Here is a 19,092-nt window from a genome sequence, read left to right as displayed (position 1 = left end):
GATAAGTTATTTGAAAGTACAGTAACCGTAAGGCTTTTCTGATGTTATTTTTAAGTATAGTAATCGTAAGGCTATGTGCACACGTTCAGAATTGTGGTGGAAATTTCCGCTGCAATTTCGCAACTCCCTGCCGCGGGAAATACATGGCATGCGTATTCCCGCTAAACACTAGTGTTTTGCAAGCGTAATTAGCTTGCAGAATGCTAGCGTTTTCCAAGCGATCTGTAGCATGGTTTGGAAAGGTGATTGACAGGTTGGTTACACTTGTCAAACATAGTGTTTGACAAGTGTGACCAACTTTTTACAAGATAGGATGTTAAAAATAATTAAAAAATTTTTAAAAAATGGTTATTCTCACTTTTCAACGACCCCTGATCTCCTCATCGGTGCTCCAGGCATCTTCCAGTCCCAGTGTTGCTTTGCGCGAAGGACCTTTGTGATGTCACGCTCGCGAGAGCGCGACATCATCTCAGGTGATTTGTGCAATGCATCACTGCGACCGGAAGATGCTGGCAGCATGGCGGACAGACGGGAAAGCTCTGTCAGCCATCGGAAGGTGAGAATATTACTTTTTTTTATTTTTATTTATTTATTATTATTTTTTACAGGATTATGGTTTCCAGGGCATTGAGGAGAGTCTCCTCTCCTCCAGACCCTGGGTACCATCCGCACATGAATCGCTCACTTTACGCATGGTGGGCATAGCCACATGCGTAAAGTGAGCGTTTCAATGCAATCCTATGGGTGCGGAATCGCCGCAATTAGGCACAAAGAATGAACATGCTGCGTATTTTTCCGCTATGTGATTCTGCAGCGGAAAAATTCGCAGCATTAGCACAGCAATGCGGAATCCCATAGGATTGTATGGGATGCGTTTTCTTATCGTTTTTCGCAGTGGAAAAACACCGCAAAAACGCTAAAAAACGCACCGTGTGCACACAACCTTAAAGTATTTAACCACTGTAAAAATAGCACAAAATAAAAATTTGTTTTCACCTTGACTTTAAACTTTTTTGCTTTCATCAATATAGAAAAAAACAAGAAATTTATTGCAGTGCTTTTTTACAAAGTAAATTCAGAGAGAAGATAACAATAGTTTTCTAAAGCCAAGAACTTAAGAAATTTTCACGTATATAATTGAAAATGTTTCATGCAGGTACTTGGCTGCTGGGAACACGATCAGCTAGCATAATCATAATCAGGAGCTACGATCAGCTAGCATAATGGCAGGTGACATTTAAGAAGAAACAGTATATGATGTCTGCGATCAAAGACAATGTGTGACTGACGTATAGTCATATCCCTAGATGTTCCTGAATAGAGACTGGCAGTTTGTGTTAATTTTAAGGTATTTCTGTGAAGCTGTGCAGACTTGGGACCAGAAATATATACTCAGAGAAGAAATCAGAACTGTGTATAAGAGAAGTCTTCATTAACACATAAGACATATGAACAAAAAACAGTCACTTTTTAATTTTTGGTAAAAACTTGCATCAGTGAGGTAAGGGAGTAAGTAATAATAATGATTAATAATAATTTTATTTATTTAGTGCCAACATATTTCGCAGCACTTTACAATTGTGCGAGGATATGCACAGACAATAAAAACAATAGAAGGAAACACACAGTTCAACCATTACTAGAGGAGTGAGGAACCTGCTCGCAAGCCTACTGTCTATAAGGAATCTGGGGGACACAATAGATACCTGGACCATACATAACAAGCCCGTTCTATTATTATAATAAATAGGCATGTCAAGTAAGCTGCACGATCCAGTCATCAGCCAGTATCTAAGTGCAGTTACCAAGTGCTATTGGGTGCATGGAGGATGCGGAGGCAGATGAATAGGAAGAACCAGAATGTAAAGAAAATGTAGAAAGGGGGAAGAGGGAAGAGTTATATTAGTGAGTTGAGGTGATAGGCCTGTCTAAAGAAATGTGTTTTTAAAGTACGCTTGATCGTTTGGTATAGTACATTCCAGAACACTTTTGCAGCACAAGAGAAGTCTTGGAGACGGAGGTGTGAGGTTTGGATTAAGGAGGATATAAGTCTTAAATCAGTTGCAGAAAGGAGGACATGGGTAGGGTGATAGACAGAAATGAGAGATGAGCTATAGGGCAGTGCAGAACTTTGTGGGTGAGAGAGATAAGTTTGTATTGTATTCTGTAATGAATGGGTAACCAGTGCAGTGACTGGCACAAGGTGAAGGCATTGGTGATGCAGCTGGTTACAAATATAACCCTGGCTGCTACGTTCAGGATGGATTAGAAGAGGAGAAAGTTTGGATAGAGGGAGAGTGATCAGTAAAGAGTTGCAGTAGTCCAGATGCGAATGATTAAGATAAACCCAATGACAAACTGGCCTATGTAGGCCGCACTTCCACCATCCCTCTATTTGAAACTTAATCTCTCCAAAACTAAACTTGTGTTTCCTACCTCTACTAACGTACCTATACACAATATTGTAATTACCTTGGGTGGCACAACCATCACTCCCAAGCGAGACGCTCGCTTTCTTGGGCTAACATTTGACAAAGAATTTTCCTTTATTACCTATAACTAATCAGTCACTCATGTTACCTGCACCTTAAAACCATATCCAGAATCCAACCTTTTCTCACCTTTGAAACTGCAAAAACTCATATTGTCACTCTTATTCACTCTCAGTATCCAAGAAGAAAAAGGAATTAAAGGCAGCAAAAGTAAAAAGATATACTTTATTAAATACAGAAAACATATTTTTTTTAAAAATTCATAAAAAAAGGTAAAGTGACAAGGAGACCCCACACATACAGGTCATCAGTGAGCCAATGTTCCAAAGGTATATAAATAGTTAAAAAGTACAGAAGGCAAGAGGACTGAACCTATAAAGCAGTCATGTTACCATGTAGAATATCTTTGTAGCTGACTAATACACTCCAGACAAATGCACAACATTTGGAAAGGTTAGGATCTATACAGTCATATGTAAAAGTTTGGGCACCCCTATTAATGTTAACCTTTTTTCTTTATAACAATTTTGGTTTTTGCAACAGGTATTTCAGTTTCATATGTCTAATAACTGATGGACTCAGTTATATTTCTGGATTCAAATGAGGTTTATTGTACTAACAGAAAATGTGCAATCTGCATTTAAACAAAATTTGACCGGTGCAAAAGTATGGGCACCCTTATCATTTTCTTGATTTGAACACTCCTAACTACTTTTTACTGACTTCCTGAAGCACTAAATTGGTTTTGTAACCTCATTGAGCTTTGAACTTCATAGCCAGGTGTATCAAATCATGAGAAAAGGTATTTAAGGTGGCCACTTGCAAGTAGTTCTCCTATTTGATTCTCCTATGAAGAGTGGCATCATGGGCTCCTCAAAACAACTCTCAAATGATCTGAAAACAAAGATTATTCAACATAGCTTTTCAGGGGAAGGATACAAAAAGTTGTCTCAGAGATTTAACCAGTCAGTTTCCACTGTGAGGAACATAGTAAGGAAATGGAAGAACACAGGTACAGTTCTTGTTAAGCCCAGAAGTGGCAGGCCAAGAAAAATATCAGAAAGGCAGAGAAGAAGAATGGTGAGAACAGTCAAGGACAATCCACAGACCACCTCCAAAGACCTGCAGCATCATCTTGCTGCAGATGGTGTCACTGTGCATCGGTCTAAACCCATTGAACACCTGTGGAAAGATCTTAAAATGAGGGAGAAGGCACTCTAATATGAAAGACCTGGAGCAGTCTGCAAAAAAGAGTGGTCCAAAATTCCAGTTGACAGTTGACAGTTGTATGAAACTTGTTGATGGTGTAACAATACTACTCACTTAGGAGCTAACTGAGGTATTACAGGAACCGGTTCTATTTAAAGTCCATCTGATTTATTTCAGTCCTCATAAACCACATCACAGGAAACTCAAATACAGCTGTTGTATATTTATCAAAGTACAACATAAACCATAAAGTCCATACAATAGTGCTGGTTAGGACATCTGGCTTAAAGTCCAGATTCCTAGGTCTTTAGCAAAGGTATTCAATCCAAGAGATCTGCACACCTTCATATACACAGCCATGTGAGACAAACAGCTCTCAGTTTACAAACTGAACCACACCCAGGGGTGAAGATATGGTGAGCAACAGTCTCCTAACTTCATCATTTGCTCACAATCATTCTTTCATGGCTGTTTAACCCCTTTTAGTCTTATATATACTAAAGCATTACTTCAAGTTTATCTCCCAACCACTAGGTGTCTGTCAGCCACCTTACAATGTGTATAGGAAGCGATTGATTGTAGTTATTTATTCCAAAGGATGTGCAACAGGGGCGGACACTGACTGCTTGGGGCCCCTGTGCAAAAAATGTGTCTGGGCCCCCCTCCTTTTATGACGACAAAGCTATAACTATATACATTATATATTGTAAGACAGTGCTTACTGAGTGTTTTGGGTGACACTCGCTTAGCAATGGGATTAAAGCACACAGGACCGGTTTTCTCACACAGTCTATCCGGTTTATTCAGATATCATAAACCGCACCTTAGTTGTTGTATACACTAAAAGGTTGAGACAAGAGCGCAATAGGGTCTTATCTGGGTAAACCATGTAAATTAAAAAGGTATTTATACTCACCCTTTCCAAGAGAGAGTAAAGCCTGTATAATCGGTATGTCAGCCTGCTGCACGTCCAACGGTCCACATCGGTGACCGCAACAAAGATTCTTAGGAATAAATTCTTGGACTTTTAGGTGCGCTGCCAGACAAATTCCATATCCAAACAAGGTTAATGAATTAACCCTTTATTCCCTACGCGTTTCGAAGTATAACACTTCTTCTTCAGGTGATGACATATGAGTACAGAGAGCTGTCTCCACATTTATACATTCACGATTCAAACTTGGCGCCATAAAAGACATGTGATGCGCCACAAAGGTCAAAGATCAGAACAGTTCAAATGTCATAAAAAGGTCATAAAAAATCAACTCCTCTATGGTTAATAAAATCAATTATACATTTATTTTATTTCGCAGATAAAAATTAGAATCAAAAGAAGAAAAGAAAAGGAAAAAATTAATAAAAAAGGAAATCGAAAAGTGAACCCGTATTGTGAGGAAAACGAAAGGACCGCAGTCCAACAAACACACCACTACGCCAGGAAGAGTGTCAGGATCGAGGAGGAAAAACCTATATATATCTCCGAGTAATTATTAGAATGACCGAAATAAAAAGGATATCTTTAAAATTAAATTATATTATTAAAATATACATATATATATATATATATATATATATAAAAAAATTGTGAATATACTGTATATATATAAAAAATATAAGATCATAAAATAAAAAGACCATGGATAATAAAAATGGATAATAACTATACCCATTTTTATTATCCATGGTCTTTTTATTTTATGATCTTATATTTTTTTCATCATATCAAGGAAAAGGATCTGGACGCGTTTCGAACACTGTGTGTTCTTTAACTCAGATTAGCCTCTGAGAGCAGCAAGACAGATTTTTAAATGCATGAAGAGATGAAATTAAGATAAGATTAATTTTATCTGTTCATGCATTTAAAAATCTGTCTTGCTGCTCTGAGGCTAATCTGAGTTTAAGAACACACAGTGTTCGAAACGCGTCCAGATCCTTTTCCTTGATATGATGAATATAGCATATATTCTATCCTCCCAAATCGATATTAAAGAAACGCACCCGTACTTTCTCTAATTCCACACGCAAGAATCAAGTGATTTTTTCGTCATCTAATCCAGAATCGTCGGATATTTCCATTGATCTTTCGTGTGATACATCTAATTATGGCGATAGCCAATTTACCTCTACTAAATCTCAGTCCAAATATTATAAAAAGCCATGTAAATTTAATTTTTTACCAAAAAACGTACAAGGAGAGGTGGAAGAAAACATCATAGAAACACCGTCTTTTTTCAAAAAACGCCTGAGGAGCTCAAACAGGATGAATCGCTAGATGTTGTAAACTTCTCCAATATGACATGAACTCAAGGTGAACTTGATCTTTTATCAAAAGGATTGAATTTTGTCCCGACTAATTCAAACCTGGATATTTTTTCCACCTTGAAGGACATAAATAAATTTATCAGGGACATGACTATTAAAAAACATTTTTTTTTCTGATGAAGAGTTACAAGAGCAACCTCAAATTTTTGCTGAAAATCAATTTTCTGGAAAAATTTTTTAGAGCAAAATGGTCTTTTGTGTCTTATGGACTTAGACACATCTGAAACATCATATGACGCTCCAAATTCTTATTTTCCCTTCAAGATTAAAAACCCTTCATTCTATCCAGTACAAACTAGTACAAATGAAATGGAACTTTTTCAAGAAAATGTGGAAAGGGACATTAAAAAACTTTTCAATAATTCTAGTAACCATATGTTTAAATCTAATCTTACATTTGCAGAAAGAGAGGCTTTTAAAAAATTAAAATCATGTTCTGGTTTAATTATCAAAAGGTCTGACAAAGGAGGTTCAGTAGTTGTGATGAATGAAACTGACTATGTCATTGCAATTAATAAGATGATTTCTGATGATCAAATTTACACTCTTTTGAAGAATGATCCTACTGTTGGTTTTTCACAAAAATGTAAATTTATCGTAGATGATGGTTTCTCCCAAGGTTTCTTCTCTAAAAAATAATCTGAATTCCTTTATGTTAATAATCCTGTAACCCCCATTTTATATGCGCTAGAAAAAACACATAAGAATATTTTTCCACCACCAATGCATCCTATAATATCGGGTATAGGCTCGTCAAATGAAAGATTGGGCCAGTGGCTAGATTCAGTGCTTCAGCCATTAGTGCAACGCATACCTGGGTACCTTAAGGATACCAGAGATGTTTTAATTTTATTTCATGATGTTGTATGGGATCCAGAGTGGACTTGGCTAACATGTGATGTAATCTCCCTTTACACTTGCATCCCCCACCATGTGGCTTTACAAGCAGTTAAATTTCATCTTAATAAATATAGTGTTTATAATTTGGATTTGCAAAACTATATTATTGCAGTACTACAAATTCTTCTATCCCATAATTATTTTTTGTTTGATAAATTTTTTTTACAAAACAATGATGTTTCGATGGGGGCGAAATTTTCCCTCTTGGTCGCCAATTTTGTAATGGCATGATGGGAGGAATTGTTTATATTTAATATTAATAATCCTTTTTCTAACCATATACAATACTTATCAAGGTATATAGATGATTTAATATTACTTTGGAAGAGAGATGTCCACCTTATTCCGTCATTTATCGATTAAATGAATTCTAACCAACTTAATCTTAGTTTCACACATTTCTTTCATGAGAAAGAAATCTGTTTTCTTGATCTCCATTTGGTGGGAGATCAAAACATTTCAAACTCAACCTTTCGAAAGAAAACAGTGGGCAATACGATCCTCATTTCCCACAGTTTCCACCCTGCTCATACAATTAAATTCATCCTGTTGGAGAGCTAACACGTACAAAATGTAATTACAGTGATGAAAAATCTAACAATAATGAAGTTTTTTCTATCAGACATTGCCTTAATAAACGTGGTTATCCCACCTGGGCTATAGACCGAGCAGCAAATATTACCGACAATAAGTCAAGACAACTATTGATTAACCCCTTCCTGCCATCCGACGTACTATCCCGTCCACGGTACCCGGGCCCGTATGACCGGGGACGGGATAGTACGTCGGGCCCTTTAATGCGATACCGCGACTAAAGTCGCGGTGATCGCATTAAAATTCCGACGCCATCTCACCTTAGAAAAGATGGCGTCGGCATCCCGGGCTGCGATCCCGCCCCCCCGGCATCCAGAGCGCTGTGATTGGCTGTTCAATTCTGAACAGCCAATCGCAGCGTTTCTCATTGTTTCAGCCAATCAGCTTGGCTGAAACAATGATGTCCTAGGCGGGGATCGAGTACCGATGTACTCGATCCTAGAGCCGGTGCCTGGCAACGCCAGGCACCGGCAAAAAACACCCGGATTGGCGCGATCGCCGATCTGATCGATCGCGCCAATCGCAGTGCACAGCGGCGCTATATCGCCGCTGTGCCCTGCCAGTACCGGCCAGGATCGGTGCTATATTAGCACCGATCGTGCTGGAGCCTGATGCAGGCCCAGTAGGGCCTGCAGGAGTTGGCTGGCGCGATCGATTAGATCGTCGATCGCGCCAACCACAGGGCACAGCTGCGGTCACCATGTGACCGCTCTGTGCCCTGCTGGTGACCTGGGCATGACCTGCCTAGTAATCGGAGCTGTGAGCTCCGATTCTAGGCAGTTGCCATGGTCACCAGGCAGATCAGGGATTGGTGGGATCGATGTAATCATTCGATCCCACCAATGACAGGTCACAGCAGCGATGTGACCGCTCTGTGACCTGCCCCCTGACCTGCCTCTGACCTGTCTGACCTGTCTGCAGGGGTCCTCACTCTAGCTGAGGATTCCTGCAGAGAGGTCGGACGCAGCAAGAGCTCCTGTGCTGGGTATTGTGGTGCCACAGCTTGTAGCATCACAATCCCTGCAGAAGAAAGAAGAAGAAGAAGAAAGAAAACTACAATTGTAAGTGTTAATTGATCCCTGATCCCCTGCCCAATCTATCTTCACCCCCCCATCCCCCCTCCACCCCCCCTCTTACCCCCCTTTTACCCCCCTCCACCCCACTTTTGCGTCACCTCCGTGCGCAGCCGGCGAGCGTTGATCGGTGACGCAGTTCACCGATCAACACTCGCGCTCGCTTTTTTTTCCTTAGCCCCCTTTGCGCCACTTCCGTTCACCCATTCCGCAGCCGCAAAAGTTGGATAAGTGACACACGTCACTTATCCAAGCTTGTGCCTGCGGTTTTTCATTTTTTTCACCCCCCTTTGTGCCACCTAACTACAACCCTAACTGTTGATCCCTGCCCAATCTATCTTCATCCACCCCAATCCCCCCATCCCCCTTCCCCCTATTTTTACCCCCCTCCACCCCACTTTTGCGCCACCTCCGTGCGCAGCTGCCAAGCGTTGATTGGTGACGAGGTTCACCGATCAACACTTGAGCTCGTTTTTTTTTCCTTAGCCCCCTTTGCGCCACTTCCGTACACACATCCCGCAGCCGCAAAAGTTGGATAAGTGACACACGTCACTTATCCAAGCTTGTGCCTGCCGCTTTTCATTTTTTTCACCCCTCTTTGTGCCACCTAACTACAACCCTAACTGTTGATCCCTGCCCAATCTCTCTTCATCCACCCCAATCCCCCCATCCCCCTTCCCCCTATTTTTACCCCCCTCCATCCCACTTTTGCGCCACCTCCGTGCGCAGCCGCCGAGCGTTGATTGGTGACGCAGTTCACCGATCAACACTTGAGCTCGCTTTTTTTTCCTTAGCCCCTCCGTACACACATCCCGCAGCTGCGAAACTTGGATAAGTGACACAGTTCACTTATCAGAGTTTGCCGTTTTCCTTTTTTTTTTTTCCACCTCCCCTTGCGCCACCCCGTGCGCACATCAAGCAGCCTAGTTTTGATAAGTGACACTTATCAGCTAGGGCCTGCTGTTTTATACTTTTTTCCACAGCTTTTTCTTTACAGAAAGTTTACACCAATCACTCCCCCCCCCTCACGTACACATACAGTTTTCAATAAAGTGTACACCCAAGCACCATATTTACACAAAAATGTCATCAAATTCATCCCAACAGCGCTATTCAGTGGAGGAGGCATATGCTTTACTTGCCTCCGAAACTGATAGCGATTTGGATGACGATCCGACTTTTCTTTATTTTTCGGATTCTTCATCCTCTTCTTCTTCCTCTTCTCCCTCCTCATCTTCCTCCTCGGGTCCTGCGGAACCGCCACGCAGACGCTCCAGGACAGAAGATGAGGCAGCGCCCACCATGCCCGCAGCTGACCCAGTGCTCCCCGTATGGACCTCGCCCCCCGAAAATTACGAGCCACTGATTCCTGATTTTGTGGCAGAATCAGGAATCAAGTTTGACACCACCGGCCTCACAGAAATTGACTTTTTCAAAGTCTTTTTCTCTGAGGATTTTGTTAACCTCATGGTGGAGCAAACTAATTTGTACGCTCGTCAATTTTTGGAGCAAAACCCGCGTTCAACATTTTCAAACTGGTCTCCTGTAGACGCAGTTGAAATGACGCAGTTTTGGGGCCTGGTCCTCCATATGGGGATACTGAAGAAGCCGGAAATTCGGCAATATTGGAGTGTTGATATTTTATACAACACTCCAGTGTTCCGAATGGTCATGGCCCGGACGCGTTTTGAGGCCATCCACAAGTTTCTGCATTATACTGATAATGCAGCGTGTCCCGCACAAGATGACCCCAACTTTGACCGTCTGTTCAAAGTTCGGCCGGTCATCGAACACTTCAACAAAAAGTTTGCTGAAGTGTACGTGCCCCAAAGGGACATCTGCGTGGATGAGTCCTTGGTTCACTTCAAGGGAAGGCTGCGATTCCGTCAATACCTGCCCAGTAAGAGGGCCAGGTACGGAATCAAACTCTATAAGTTGTGTGAGAGTACCTCAGGGTACACCCACAAGTTTAGAGTTTACGAAGGGAAGGACACCCGGATTGAACCCCCTGAGTGTCCTCCTTTCCTGGGAGTGAGTGGGAAAATTGTGTGGGATTTGGTGCACCCACTGCTGGATAAAGGTTATCACCTCTACACTGATAACTTTTATACCAGCATCCCACTCTACAAATCCCTCTCTGAGCGACGTACCGCAGCCTGCGGTACTGTCCGCAAAAATCAGAGAGGCCTCCCGAAGACGCTACTTGGGCAGATGCTCCGAAAAGGTGAGAGCAGAGCCCAATGTAGCGACCACCTGCTGGTGGTCAAGTACAAGGACAAGAGAGATGTCCATCTCTTGACCACCATACACGGTGATGGCAGTACCCTCTGCACTGTACGGGGTACCTCTACACAGGTCCTCAAACCGACATGTGTAGTGGGGTACAACAAAAAAATGGGGGGAGTTGATCTCTCCGATCAACTCCTCCAACCGTACAATGCATTGAGGAAGGCCAAGGTGTGGTACAAAAAGCTGGCCGTGCACATCGTCCAAATGGCAATGCTCAACGCATTCCTGCTGTCACAATGTGCATGCCCCAGCGATACGGCGTACCTTCATTTCCAGGAGGTAGTGGTTAAGGCCATGATGTTTGGCGCTCAGGAAGGAGCGGGCCCCAGTACTTCAGGAACTGAAGGTGCTCGTATTGTCCCAGGTCAGCATTTTCCGGGGGTGGTCCCGCCAACCCCAAGAAAAGGTAAGCCGCAAAAAAGGTGTCGAGTGTGTTACAAAAAAGGAATACGCAGGGACACCACTTACCAGTGCGACACCTGCCCCGAAAAACCTGGCCTGTGCATGAAGGATTGCTTCAAATTGTACCACACCTCCATGCACTACTAATTTACATTAGATTAGTTGGGGGCACATCTAGATTTGTTCATTGGGGGTCTAGTATCCAAAATGATGTCATATGTGGGTTTTTTTCCTGTTTAGGCACATCAGGGACTCTGCAAATGGAACATGACGCCAGCAGACCATCAAAGTCTGCATTCCAAAACAACACTACTTCCCTTTCGAGCCCCAACGTGTGCCTAAACAGTTTTTTCCCACATGTGGGGTACCAGAGTACCCAGGACAAATTGGACAACGACTTTTGGGGTCCAATTTCTCCTGTTACTCTTGGGAAAATTAAAAATTGGGGACTAAATGATCATTTATGTGGGAACAAAACAGGATTTTATATTTTCACGCCTGGGCATTATAATCTTTAGTGAAACACTTGGGGGTTCAAAGTGCTCACCACACATCTAGATAAGTTCCTTAGGGGGTCTAGTTTCCAAAATGGGGTCACTTATGGGGGGTTTCTACTGTTTAGGAACATCAAGGGCTCTGCAAATGGAACATGACGCCCGCAGACCATTCCATCAAAGTCTGCTTTCCAAAACGTCATTACTTCCCTTTCGAGCCCTGACGTGTGCCCAAACAGTAGTTTTCTCCCACATGTGGGGTATCAGGGTACTCAGGACAAATTGGACAACAACTTTTGGGGTCCAATTTCTCCTGTTACTCTTGGGAAAATTAAAAATTGGGGACTAAATGATCATTTATGTGGGAACAAAACAGGATTTTATATTTTCACGCCTGGGCATTATAATCTTTAGTGAAACACTTGGGGGTTCAAAGTGCTCACCACACATCTAGATAAGTTCCTTAGGGGGTCTAGTTTCCAAAATGGGGTCACTTATTGGGGGTTTCTACTGTTTAGGAACATCAAGGGCTCTGCAAATGGAACATGACGCCCGCAGATCATTCCATCAAAGTCTGCTTTCCAAAACGTCATTACTTCCCTTTCGAGCCCTGACGTGTGCCCAAACAGTAGTTTTCTCCCACATGTGGGGTATCAGGGTACTCAGGACAAATTGGACAACAACTTTTGGGGTCCAATTTCTCCTGTTACTCTTGGGAAAATTAAAAATTGGGGACTAAATGATCATTTATGTGGGAACAAAACAGGATTTTATATTTTCACGCCTGGGCATTATAATCTTTAGTGAAACACTTGGGGGTTCAAAGTGCTCACCACACATCTAGATAAGTTCCTTAGGGGGTCTAGTTTCCAAAATGGGGTCACTTATTGGGGGTTTCTACTGTTTAGGAACATCAAGGGCTCTGCAAATGGAACATGACGCCCGCAGATCATTCCATCAAAGTCTGCTTTCCAAAACGTCATTACTTCCCTTTCGAGCCCTGACGTGTGCCCAAACAGTAGTTTTCGCCCACATGTGGGGTATCAGGGTACTCAGGACAAATTGGACAACAACTTTTGGGGTCCAATTTCTCCTGTTACTCTTGGGAAAATTAAAAATTGGGGACTAAATGATCATTTATGTGGGAACAAAACAGGATTTTATATTTTCACGCCTGGGCATTATAATCTTTAGTGAAACACTTGGGGGTTCAAAGTGCTCACCACACATCTAGATAAGTTCCTTAGGGGGTCTAGTTTCCAAAATGGGGTCACTTATTGGGGGTTTCTACTGTTTAGGAACATCAAGGGCTCTGCAAATGGAACATGACGCCCGCAGACCATTCCATCAAAGTCTGCTTTCCAAAACGTCATAACTTCCCTTTCGAGCCCTGACGTGTGCCCAAACAGTAGTTTTCTCCCACATGTGGGGTATCAGGGTACTCAGGACAAATTGAACAACAACTTTTGGGGTCCAATTTCTCCTGTTACTCTTGGGAAAATTAAAAATTGGGGACTAAATGATCATTTATGTGGGAACAAAACAGGATTTTATATTTTCACGCCCGGGTGTTATAAACTTCTGTGAAGCCCTTGGGGGTTCAAAGTGCTCACCACACATCTAGATAAGTTCCTTAGGGGGTCTAGTTTCCAAAATGGGGTCACTTGTGGGGGGTTTCCACTGTTTAGGCACATCAGACGCTCGTCAAACGTGACATGGCGTCCGATCTCAATTCCAGCCAATTTTAGGTTGAAAAAGTCAAACGGGGCTCCTTCCCTTCTGAGCCCTGCCATGTGCCTAAACAGTGGTTCCCCCCCACATATTGGGTATCAGCGTACTCAGGACAAATTTGACAACAACCTTTGGGGTCCAATTTCTCCTGTTACCCTTGGGAAAACAAAATATTGGGGACTAAATGATCATGTTTGTGGAAAAAATATGATTTTTTATTTTCACGCCCGGGTGTTATAAACTTCTGTGAAGCCCTTGGGGGTTCAAAGTGGTCACCACACATCTAGATAAGTTCCTTAGGGGGTCTAGTTTCCAAAATGGGGTCACTTGTGGGGGGTTTCCACTGTTTAGGCACATCAGACGCTCGTCAAACGTGACATGGCGTCCAATCTCAATTCCAGCCAATTTTAGGTTGAAAAAGTCAAACGGGGCTCCTTCCCTTCTGAGCCCTGCCATGTGCCTAAACAGTGGTTCCCCCCCACATATTGGGTATCAGCGTACTCAGGACAAATTTGACAACAACCTTTGGGGTCCAATTTCTCCTGTTACCCTTGGGAAAACAAAATATTGGGGACTAAATGATCATGTTTGTGGAAAAAATATGATTTTTTATTTTCACGCCCGGGTGTTATAAACTTCTGTGAAGCCCTTGGGGGTTCAAAGTGCTCACCACACATCTAGATAAGTTCCTTAGGTGGTCTAGTTTCCAAAATGGGGTCACTTGTGGGGGGTTTCCACTGTTTAGGCACATCAGACGCTCGTCAAACGTGACATGGCGTCCGATCTCAATTCCAGCCAATTTTAGGTTGAAAAAGTCAAACGGGGCTCCTTCCCTTGTGAGCCCTGCCATGTGCCTAAACAGTGGTTCCCCCCCACATATTGGGTATCAGCATACTCAGGACAAATTTGACAAGAACCTTTGGGGTCCAATTTCTCCTGTTACCCTTGGGAAAACAAAATATTGGGGACTAAATGATCATGTTTGTGGAAAAAATATGATTTTTTATTTTCACGCCCGGGTGTTATAAACTTCTGTGAAGCCCTTGGGGGTTCAAAGTGGTCACCACACATCTAGATAAGTTCCTTAGGGGGTCTAGTTTCCAAAAGGGGGCCACTTGTGGGGGGTTTCCACTGTTTAGGCACATCAGACGCTCGTCAAACGCGACATGGCGTCCGATCTCAATTCCAGCCAATTTTAGGTTGAAAAAGTCAAACGGGGCTCCTTCCCTTCTGAGCCCTGCCATGTGCCCAAACAGTGGTTCCTCCCCACATATTGGGTATCAGCGTACTCAGGACAAATTTGACAACAACCTTTGGGGTCCAATTTCTCCTGTTACCCTTGGGAAAACAAAATATTGGGGACTAAATGATCATGTTTGTGGAAAAAATATGATTTTTTATTTTCACTCCCGGGTGTTATAAACTTCTGTGAAGCCCTTGGGGGTTCAAAGTGGTCACCACACATCTAGATAAGTTCCTTAGGGGGTCTAGTTTCCAAAATGGGGTCACTTGTGGGGGGTTTCCACTGTTTAGGCACATCAGACGCTCGTCAAACGTGACATGGCGTCCGATCTCAATTCCAGCCAATTTTAGGTTGAAAAAGTCAAACGGGGCTCCTTCCCTTCTGAGCCCTGCCATGTGCCTAAACAGTGGTTCCCCCCCACATATTGGGTATCAGCGTACTCAGGACAAATTTGACAACAACCTTTGGGGTCCAATTTCTCCTGTTACCTTTGGGAAAACAAAATATTGGGGACTAAATGATCATGTTTGTGGAAAAAATATGATTTTTTATTTTCACGCCCGGGTGTTATAAACTTCTGTGAAGCCCTTGGGGGTTCAAAGTGGTCACCACACATCTAGATAAGTTCCTTAGGGGGTCTAGTTTCCAAAATGGGGTCACTTGTGGGGGGTTTCCACTGTTTAGGCACATCAGACGCTCGTCAAACGTGACATGGCGTCCGATCTCAATTCCAGCCAATTTTAGGTTGAAAAAGTCAAACGGGGCTCCTTCCCTTCTGAGCCCTGCCATGTGCCTAAACAGTGGTTCCCCCCCACATATTGGGTATCAGCGTACTCAGGACAAATTTGACAACAACCTTTGGGGTCCAATTTCTCCTGTTACCCTTGGGAAAACAAAATATTGGGGACTAAATGATCATGTTTGTGGAAAAAATATGATTTTTTATTTTCACGCCTGGGTGTTATAAACTTCTGTGAAGCCCTTGGGGGTTCAAAGTGGTCACCACACATCTAGATAAGTTCCTTAGGGGGTCTAGTTTCCAAAATGGGGTCACTTGTGGGGGGTTTCCACTGTTTAGGCACATCAGACACTCGTCAAACGCGACATGGCGTCCGATCTCAATTCCAGCCAATTTTAGGTTGAAAAAGTCAAACGGGGCTCCTTCCCTTCTGAGCCCTGCCTTGTGCCCAAACAGTGGTTCCCCCCCATATATTGGGTATCAGCGTACTCAGGACAAATTTGACAACAACTTTTGGGGTCCAATTTCTCCTGTTACCCTTGGGAAAATAAAAAAATTGTTGCTAAAATCTTATTTTTGTGACTAAAAAGTTAAATGTTCATTTTTTCCTTCCACGTTGCTTCTGCTCCTGTGAAGCACCTGAAGGGTTAATAATCTTCTTGAATGTAGTTTTGAGTAGCTTCAGGGGTGCAGTTTTTAGAATGGTGTCACTTTTGGGTATTTTCTGCCATATAGACCCCTCAAAGTGACTTCAAATGTGAGGTGGTCCCTAAAAAAAATGGTTTTGTAAGTTTTGTTGTAAAAATTAGAAATCGCTTGTCAAATTTTAACCCTTATAACTTCCTAACAAAAAAAAATGTTGTTTCCCAAATTGTGCTGATGTAAAGTAGACATGTGGGAAATGTTATTTAGTAACTATTTTGTGTCACATATTTCTCTGTTTTAAGGGCATACAAATTCAAAGTTTGAAAATTGCAAAATTTTCAAAATTTTTGCCATATTTCTGTTTTTTTCATAAATAAATGCAAGTTATAGCGAAAATTTTTTACCACTAAAGTGAAGTACAATATGTCACGAGAAAACAATCTCAGAATCGCCTAGATCCGTTGAAGCGTTCCAGAGTTATAACCTCATAAAGGGACAGTGGTCAGAATTGTAAAAATTGGCCCGGTCATGAACGTGCAAACCACCCTTGGGGGTGAAGGGGTTAAAACAGCGATTTCAACCAAATATGTGAATAAAAAGCCGGATTGCCTGACTTTGGTTTTGACTTATAGCACACACTTTAAGCCTATTTCTGATATCAATAATCATAATTTGCATATTTTGAGAGGTGATAGCATTCTTGATAATTTGCTGGAAAATGGCATCAAAGTTGTATCCTGAAGAGCATCAACTCTAGGTAACTCTTTATCCCCTAGTTTTTATAACTCTAATTAAAACTCTTTTGTGAAAAACTGGTTATCCATGACAGGCTATCACAAATGTGTCCAATTTCCTTGTAAAACATGCACCAGTAAAAACTAATAATTTTCTTAAGGCTGCTAATGATAAAAGCTATAAAATTCAAGAGTTTTTGAACTGCAATTCTAACCATGTTGTATATATCATTTAATGTACTTCATGTAAACTTAAATATGTGGGCTCTACGATACATAAATTAACAGATAGAATCCGTGAACATCTATATGACATAGTACAACCTACTACTCGTCACATGTCTCATGTATCTAAACACTTTGTTACTGCTCACAGTAGAGACACCAGACACTGCAAAATATATGCTATTGAAAGAGTTAAAAAGCATCCACGGGGTGGGAATAGAGAACAATCTTTGCGTGATAGAGAAGCTTTTAGATACATGTGTGCCTATGGGACTTAATTTAAGGAGAGAGTTTATTTTACACTATTAAGTTTAGTGTGTAATTTTCTCTGTCATTGTCTTTTTACATTATTTTCTTTTGCAGTATGTTATATTTAGAAACTTTTTTTGTCTTAGTCTCATGTTGTTTATAATTAATTGATTAATTTCATCTGTTCATGCATTTAAAAATCTGTCTTGCTGCGCTCAGAGGCTAATCTGAGTTTAAGAACACACAGTGTTCGAAACGCGTCCAGATGCTCCCAGGCTTTTCCTTGATATGATGAATATAGCAGCCATGTCATGAACATTTTAATGAATTTATAATAAAGAAATTCTTTTAATTTTTACCTTGGAGCTGGACATTCCTTTTTCAAGCATTTAATATGCAATCACTAAACACGCCGGACCTCTTTGTCCAGTTACCGTGGGCGACTGCACACCGAACAGTTCATTAATGTCCATGGAACACAATAGGCACCAACACACGACATTAGATTGCAGTCTCTGTATACATGGCCTCTCCATGTGCTATTCAGGATGTTCATCCCACTCTGGGACCGTCCAACACACAGGCCTCCAGGTCCAAGGCCTCCCCATGTGCTCTTCAGGAAGTCCTCCCCACCTGGGACCTTCCAACACATAGACCTTCCAGGACCTTACACCTCACCATTCAGGTCCATATCATTCTTATGGAATCAGCGTGCACCTGTCTAATGTATCCCTGGCCAATTACCAAGAGGCCTCTAGTATTTAGGACAGCTCCACCCAGTGGAACTTGCCTGTGCAATGTGTTAACTCAGTTAGTGTCTTGCTGCTGAGTTGCCAGGTCTCTGTGTCTTTGTTCTTTACCTTGCCTTGTACCTCTCTGTCAGCCCTCTAGGAGGTAGAATATTCTAGTCTCTGTGTCCTTGTTCCTCGCTTTGTTTAGTACCTCTCTGTCCGCCCTCCAGGAGGCAGAAAATCCTGGTCCCTGTGCTATTGCTCCCTGCCTTGTCTCGTATCTATCCTCTCTGCCCACCAGGAGGCAGTATATCGTGACCCCTGTGTCCTTGGTCCTGTACTTGTCTCGCACCGTACCTTGCCTGAACTCTGTCCTACCTTTGTCTGTCAGTCTCCTTGTCTGTGGCTCCTTTCCCTGCTGTGTCTTTCCTTGTGTCCTCTCTGTCTGCTTGTGCTCCGCACTCTTGCGGCTCTGCCTGTGCTCCGTACTCTTGCGGCTCTGCCTGTGCTCCGTACTCTTGCAGCTCTGCCTGTGCTTCGCACTCTTGCAGCTCTGCCTGTGCTCTGCACTCTTTAGGCTCTGCCAGTGCTCCGCATTCTTGCGGCTCGGCCTGCTCTGTACTCTTGCGGCTCTGCCTGTGCTCCGTACTCTTGCGGTTCTGCTTTGTTCTGGTTCTGCTGCTGCAGAACTTCTTAATGCTCTACAGCTCTTCTCCGCAGCCTTGCGGTTCTCCTCTAAGTGTGAACAGGTCCAAACCTGTTCCTTCATACTCCACTCCTTCCTGCCAGTATCCGTACCTGCACTTCCTGTGTGAACAGGCAGAAACCTGTTCCTTCATACACCATTCCTTCCTGCCTGTACCAGCACCCGCTGTGTGAACAGGACCCTACCTATTCCATACACCACTCCTTCCCGCCCGTGTCCCTGTGCCTTTCCACTTGGTCCCTGTCTCTGTGTCTCAGCCGTGCCCGCCTGCCTGTGTTTCAGCTGTGCCCGCCTGCCAGTGTCTCCCCAAGTGG

The sequence above is a fragment of the Dendrobates tinctorius genome, unplaced genomic scaffold, assembly GCF_039654945.1.
Source record: "Dendrobates tinctorius isolate UK_male_01 unplaced genomic scaffold, ASM3965494v1 ptg000015l, whole genome shotgun sequence".
NCBI classification, from domain to species: domain Eukaryota; kingdom Metazoa; phylum Chordata; class Amphibia; order Anura; family Dendrobatidae; genus Dendrobates; species Dendrobates tinctorius.
Note: the sequence above shows the minus strand (reverse complement) of the source record.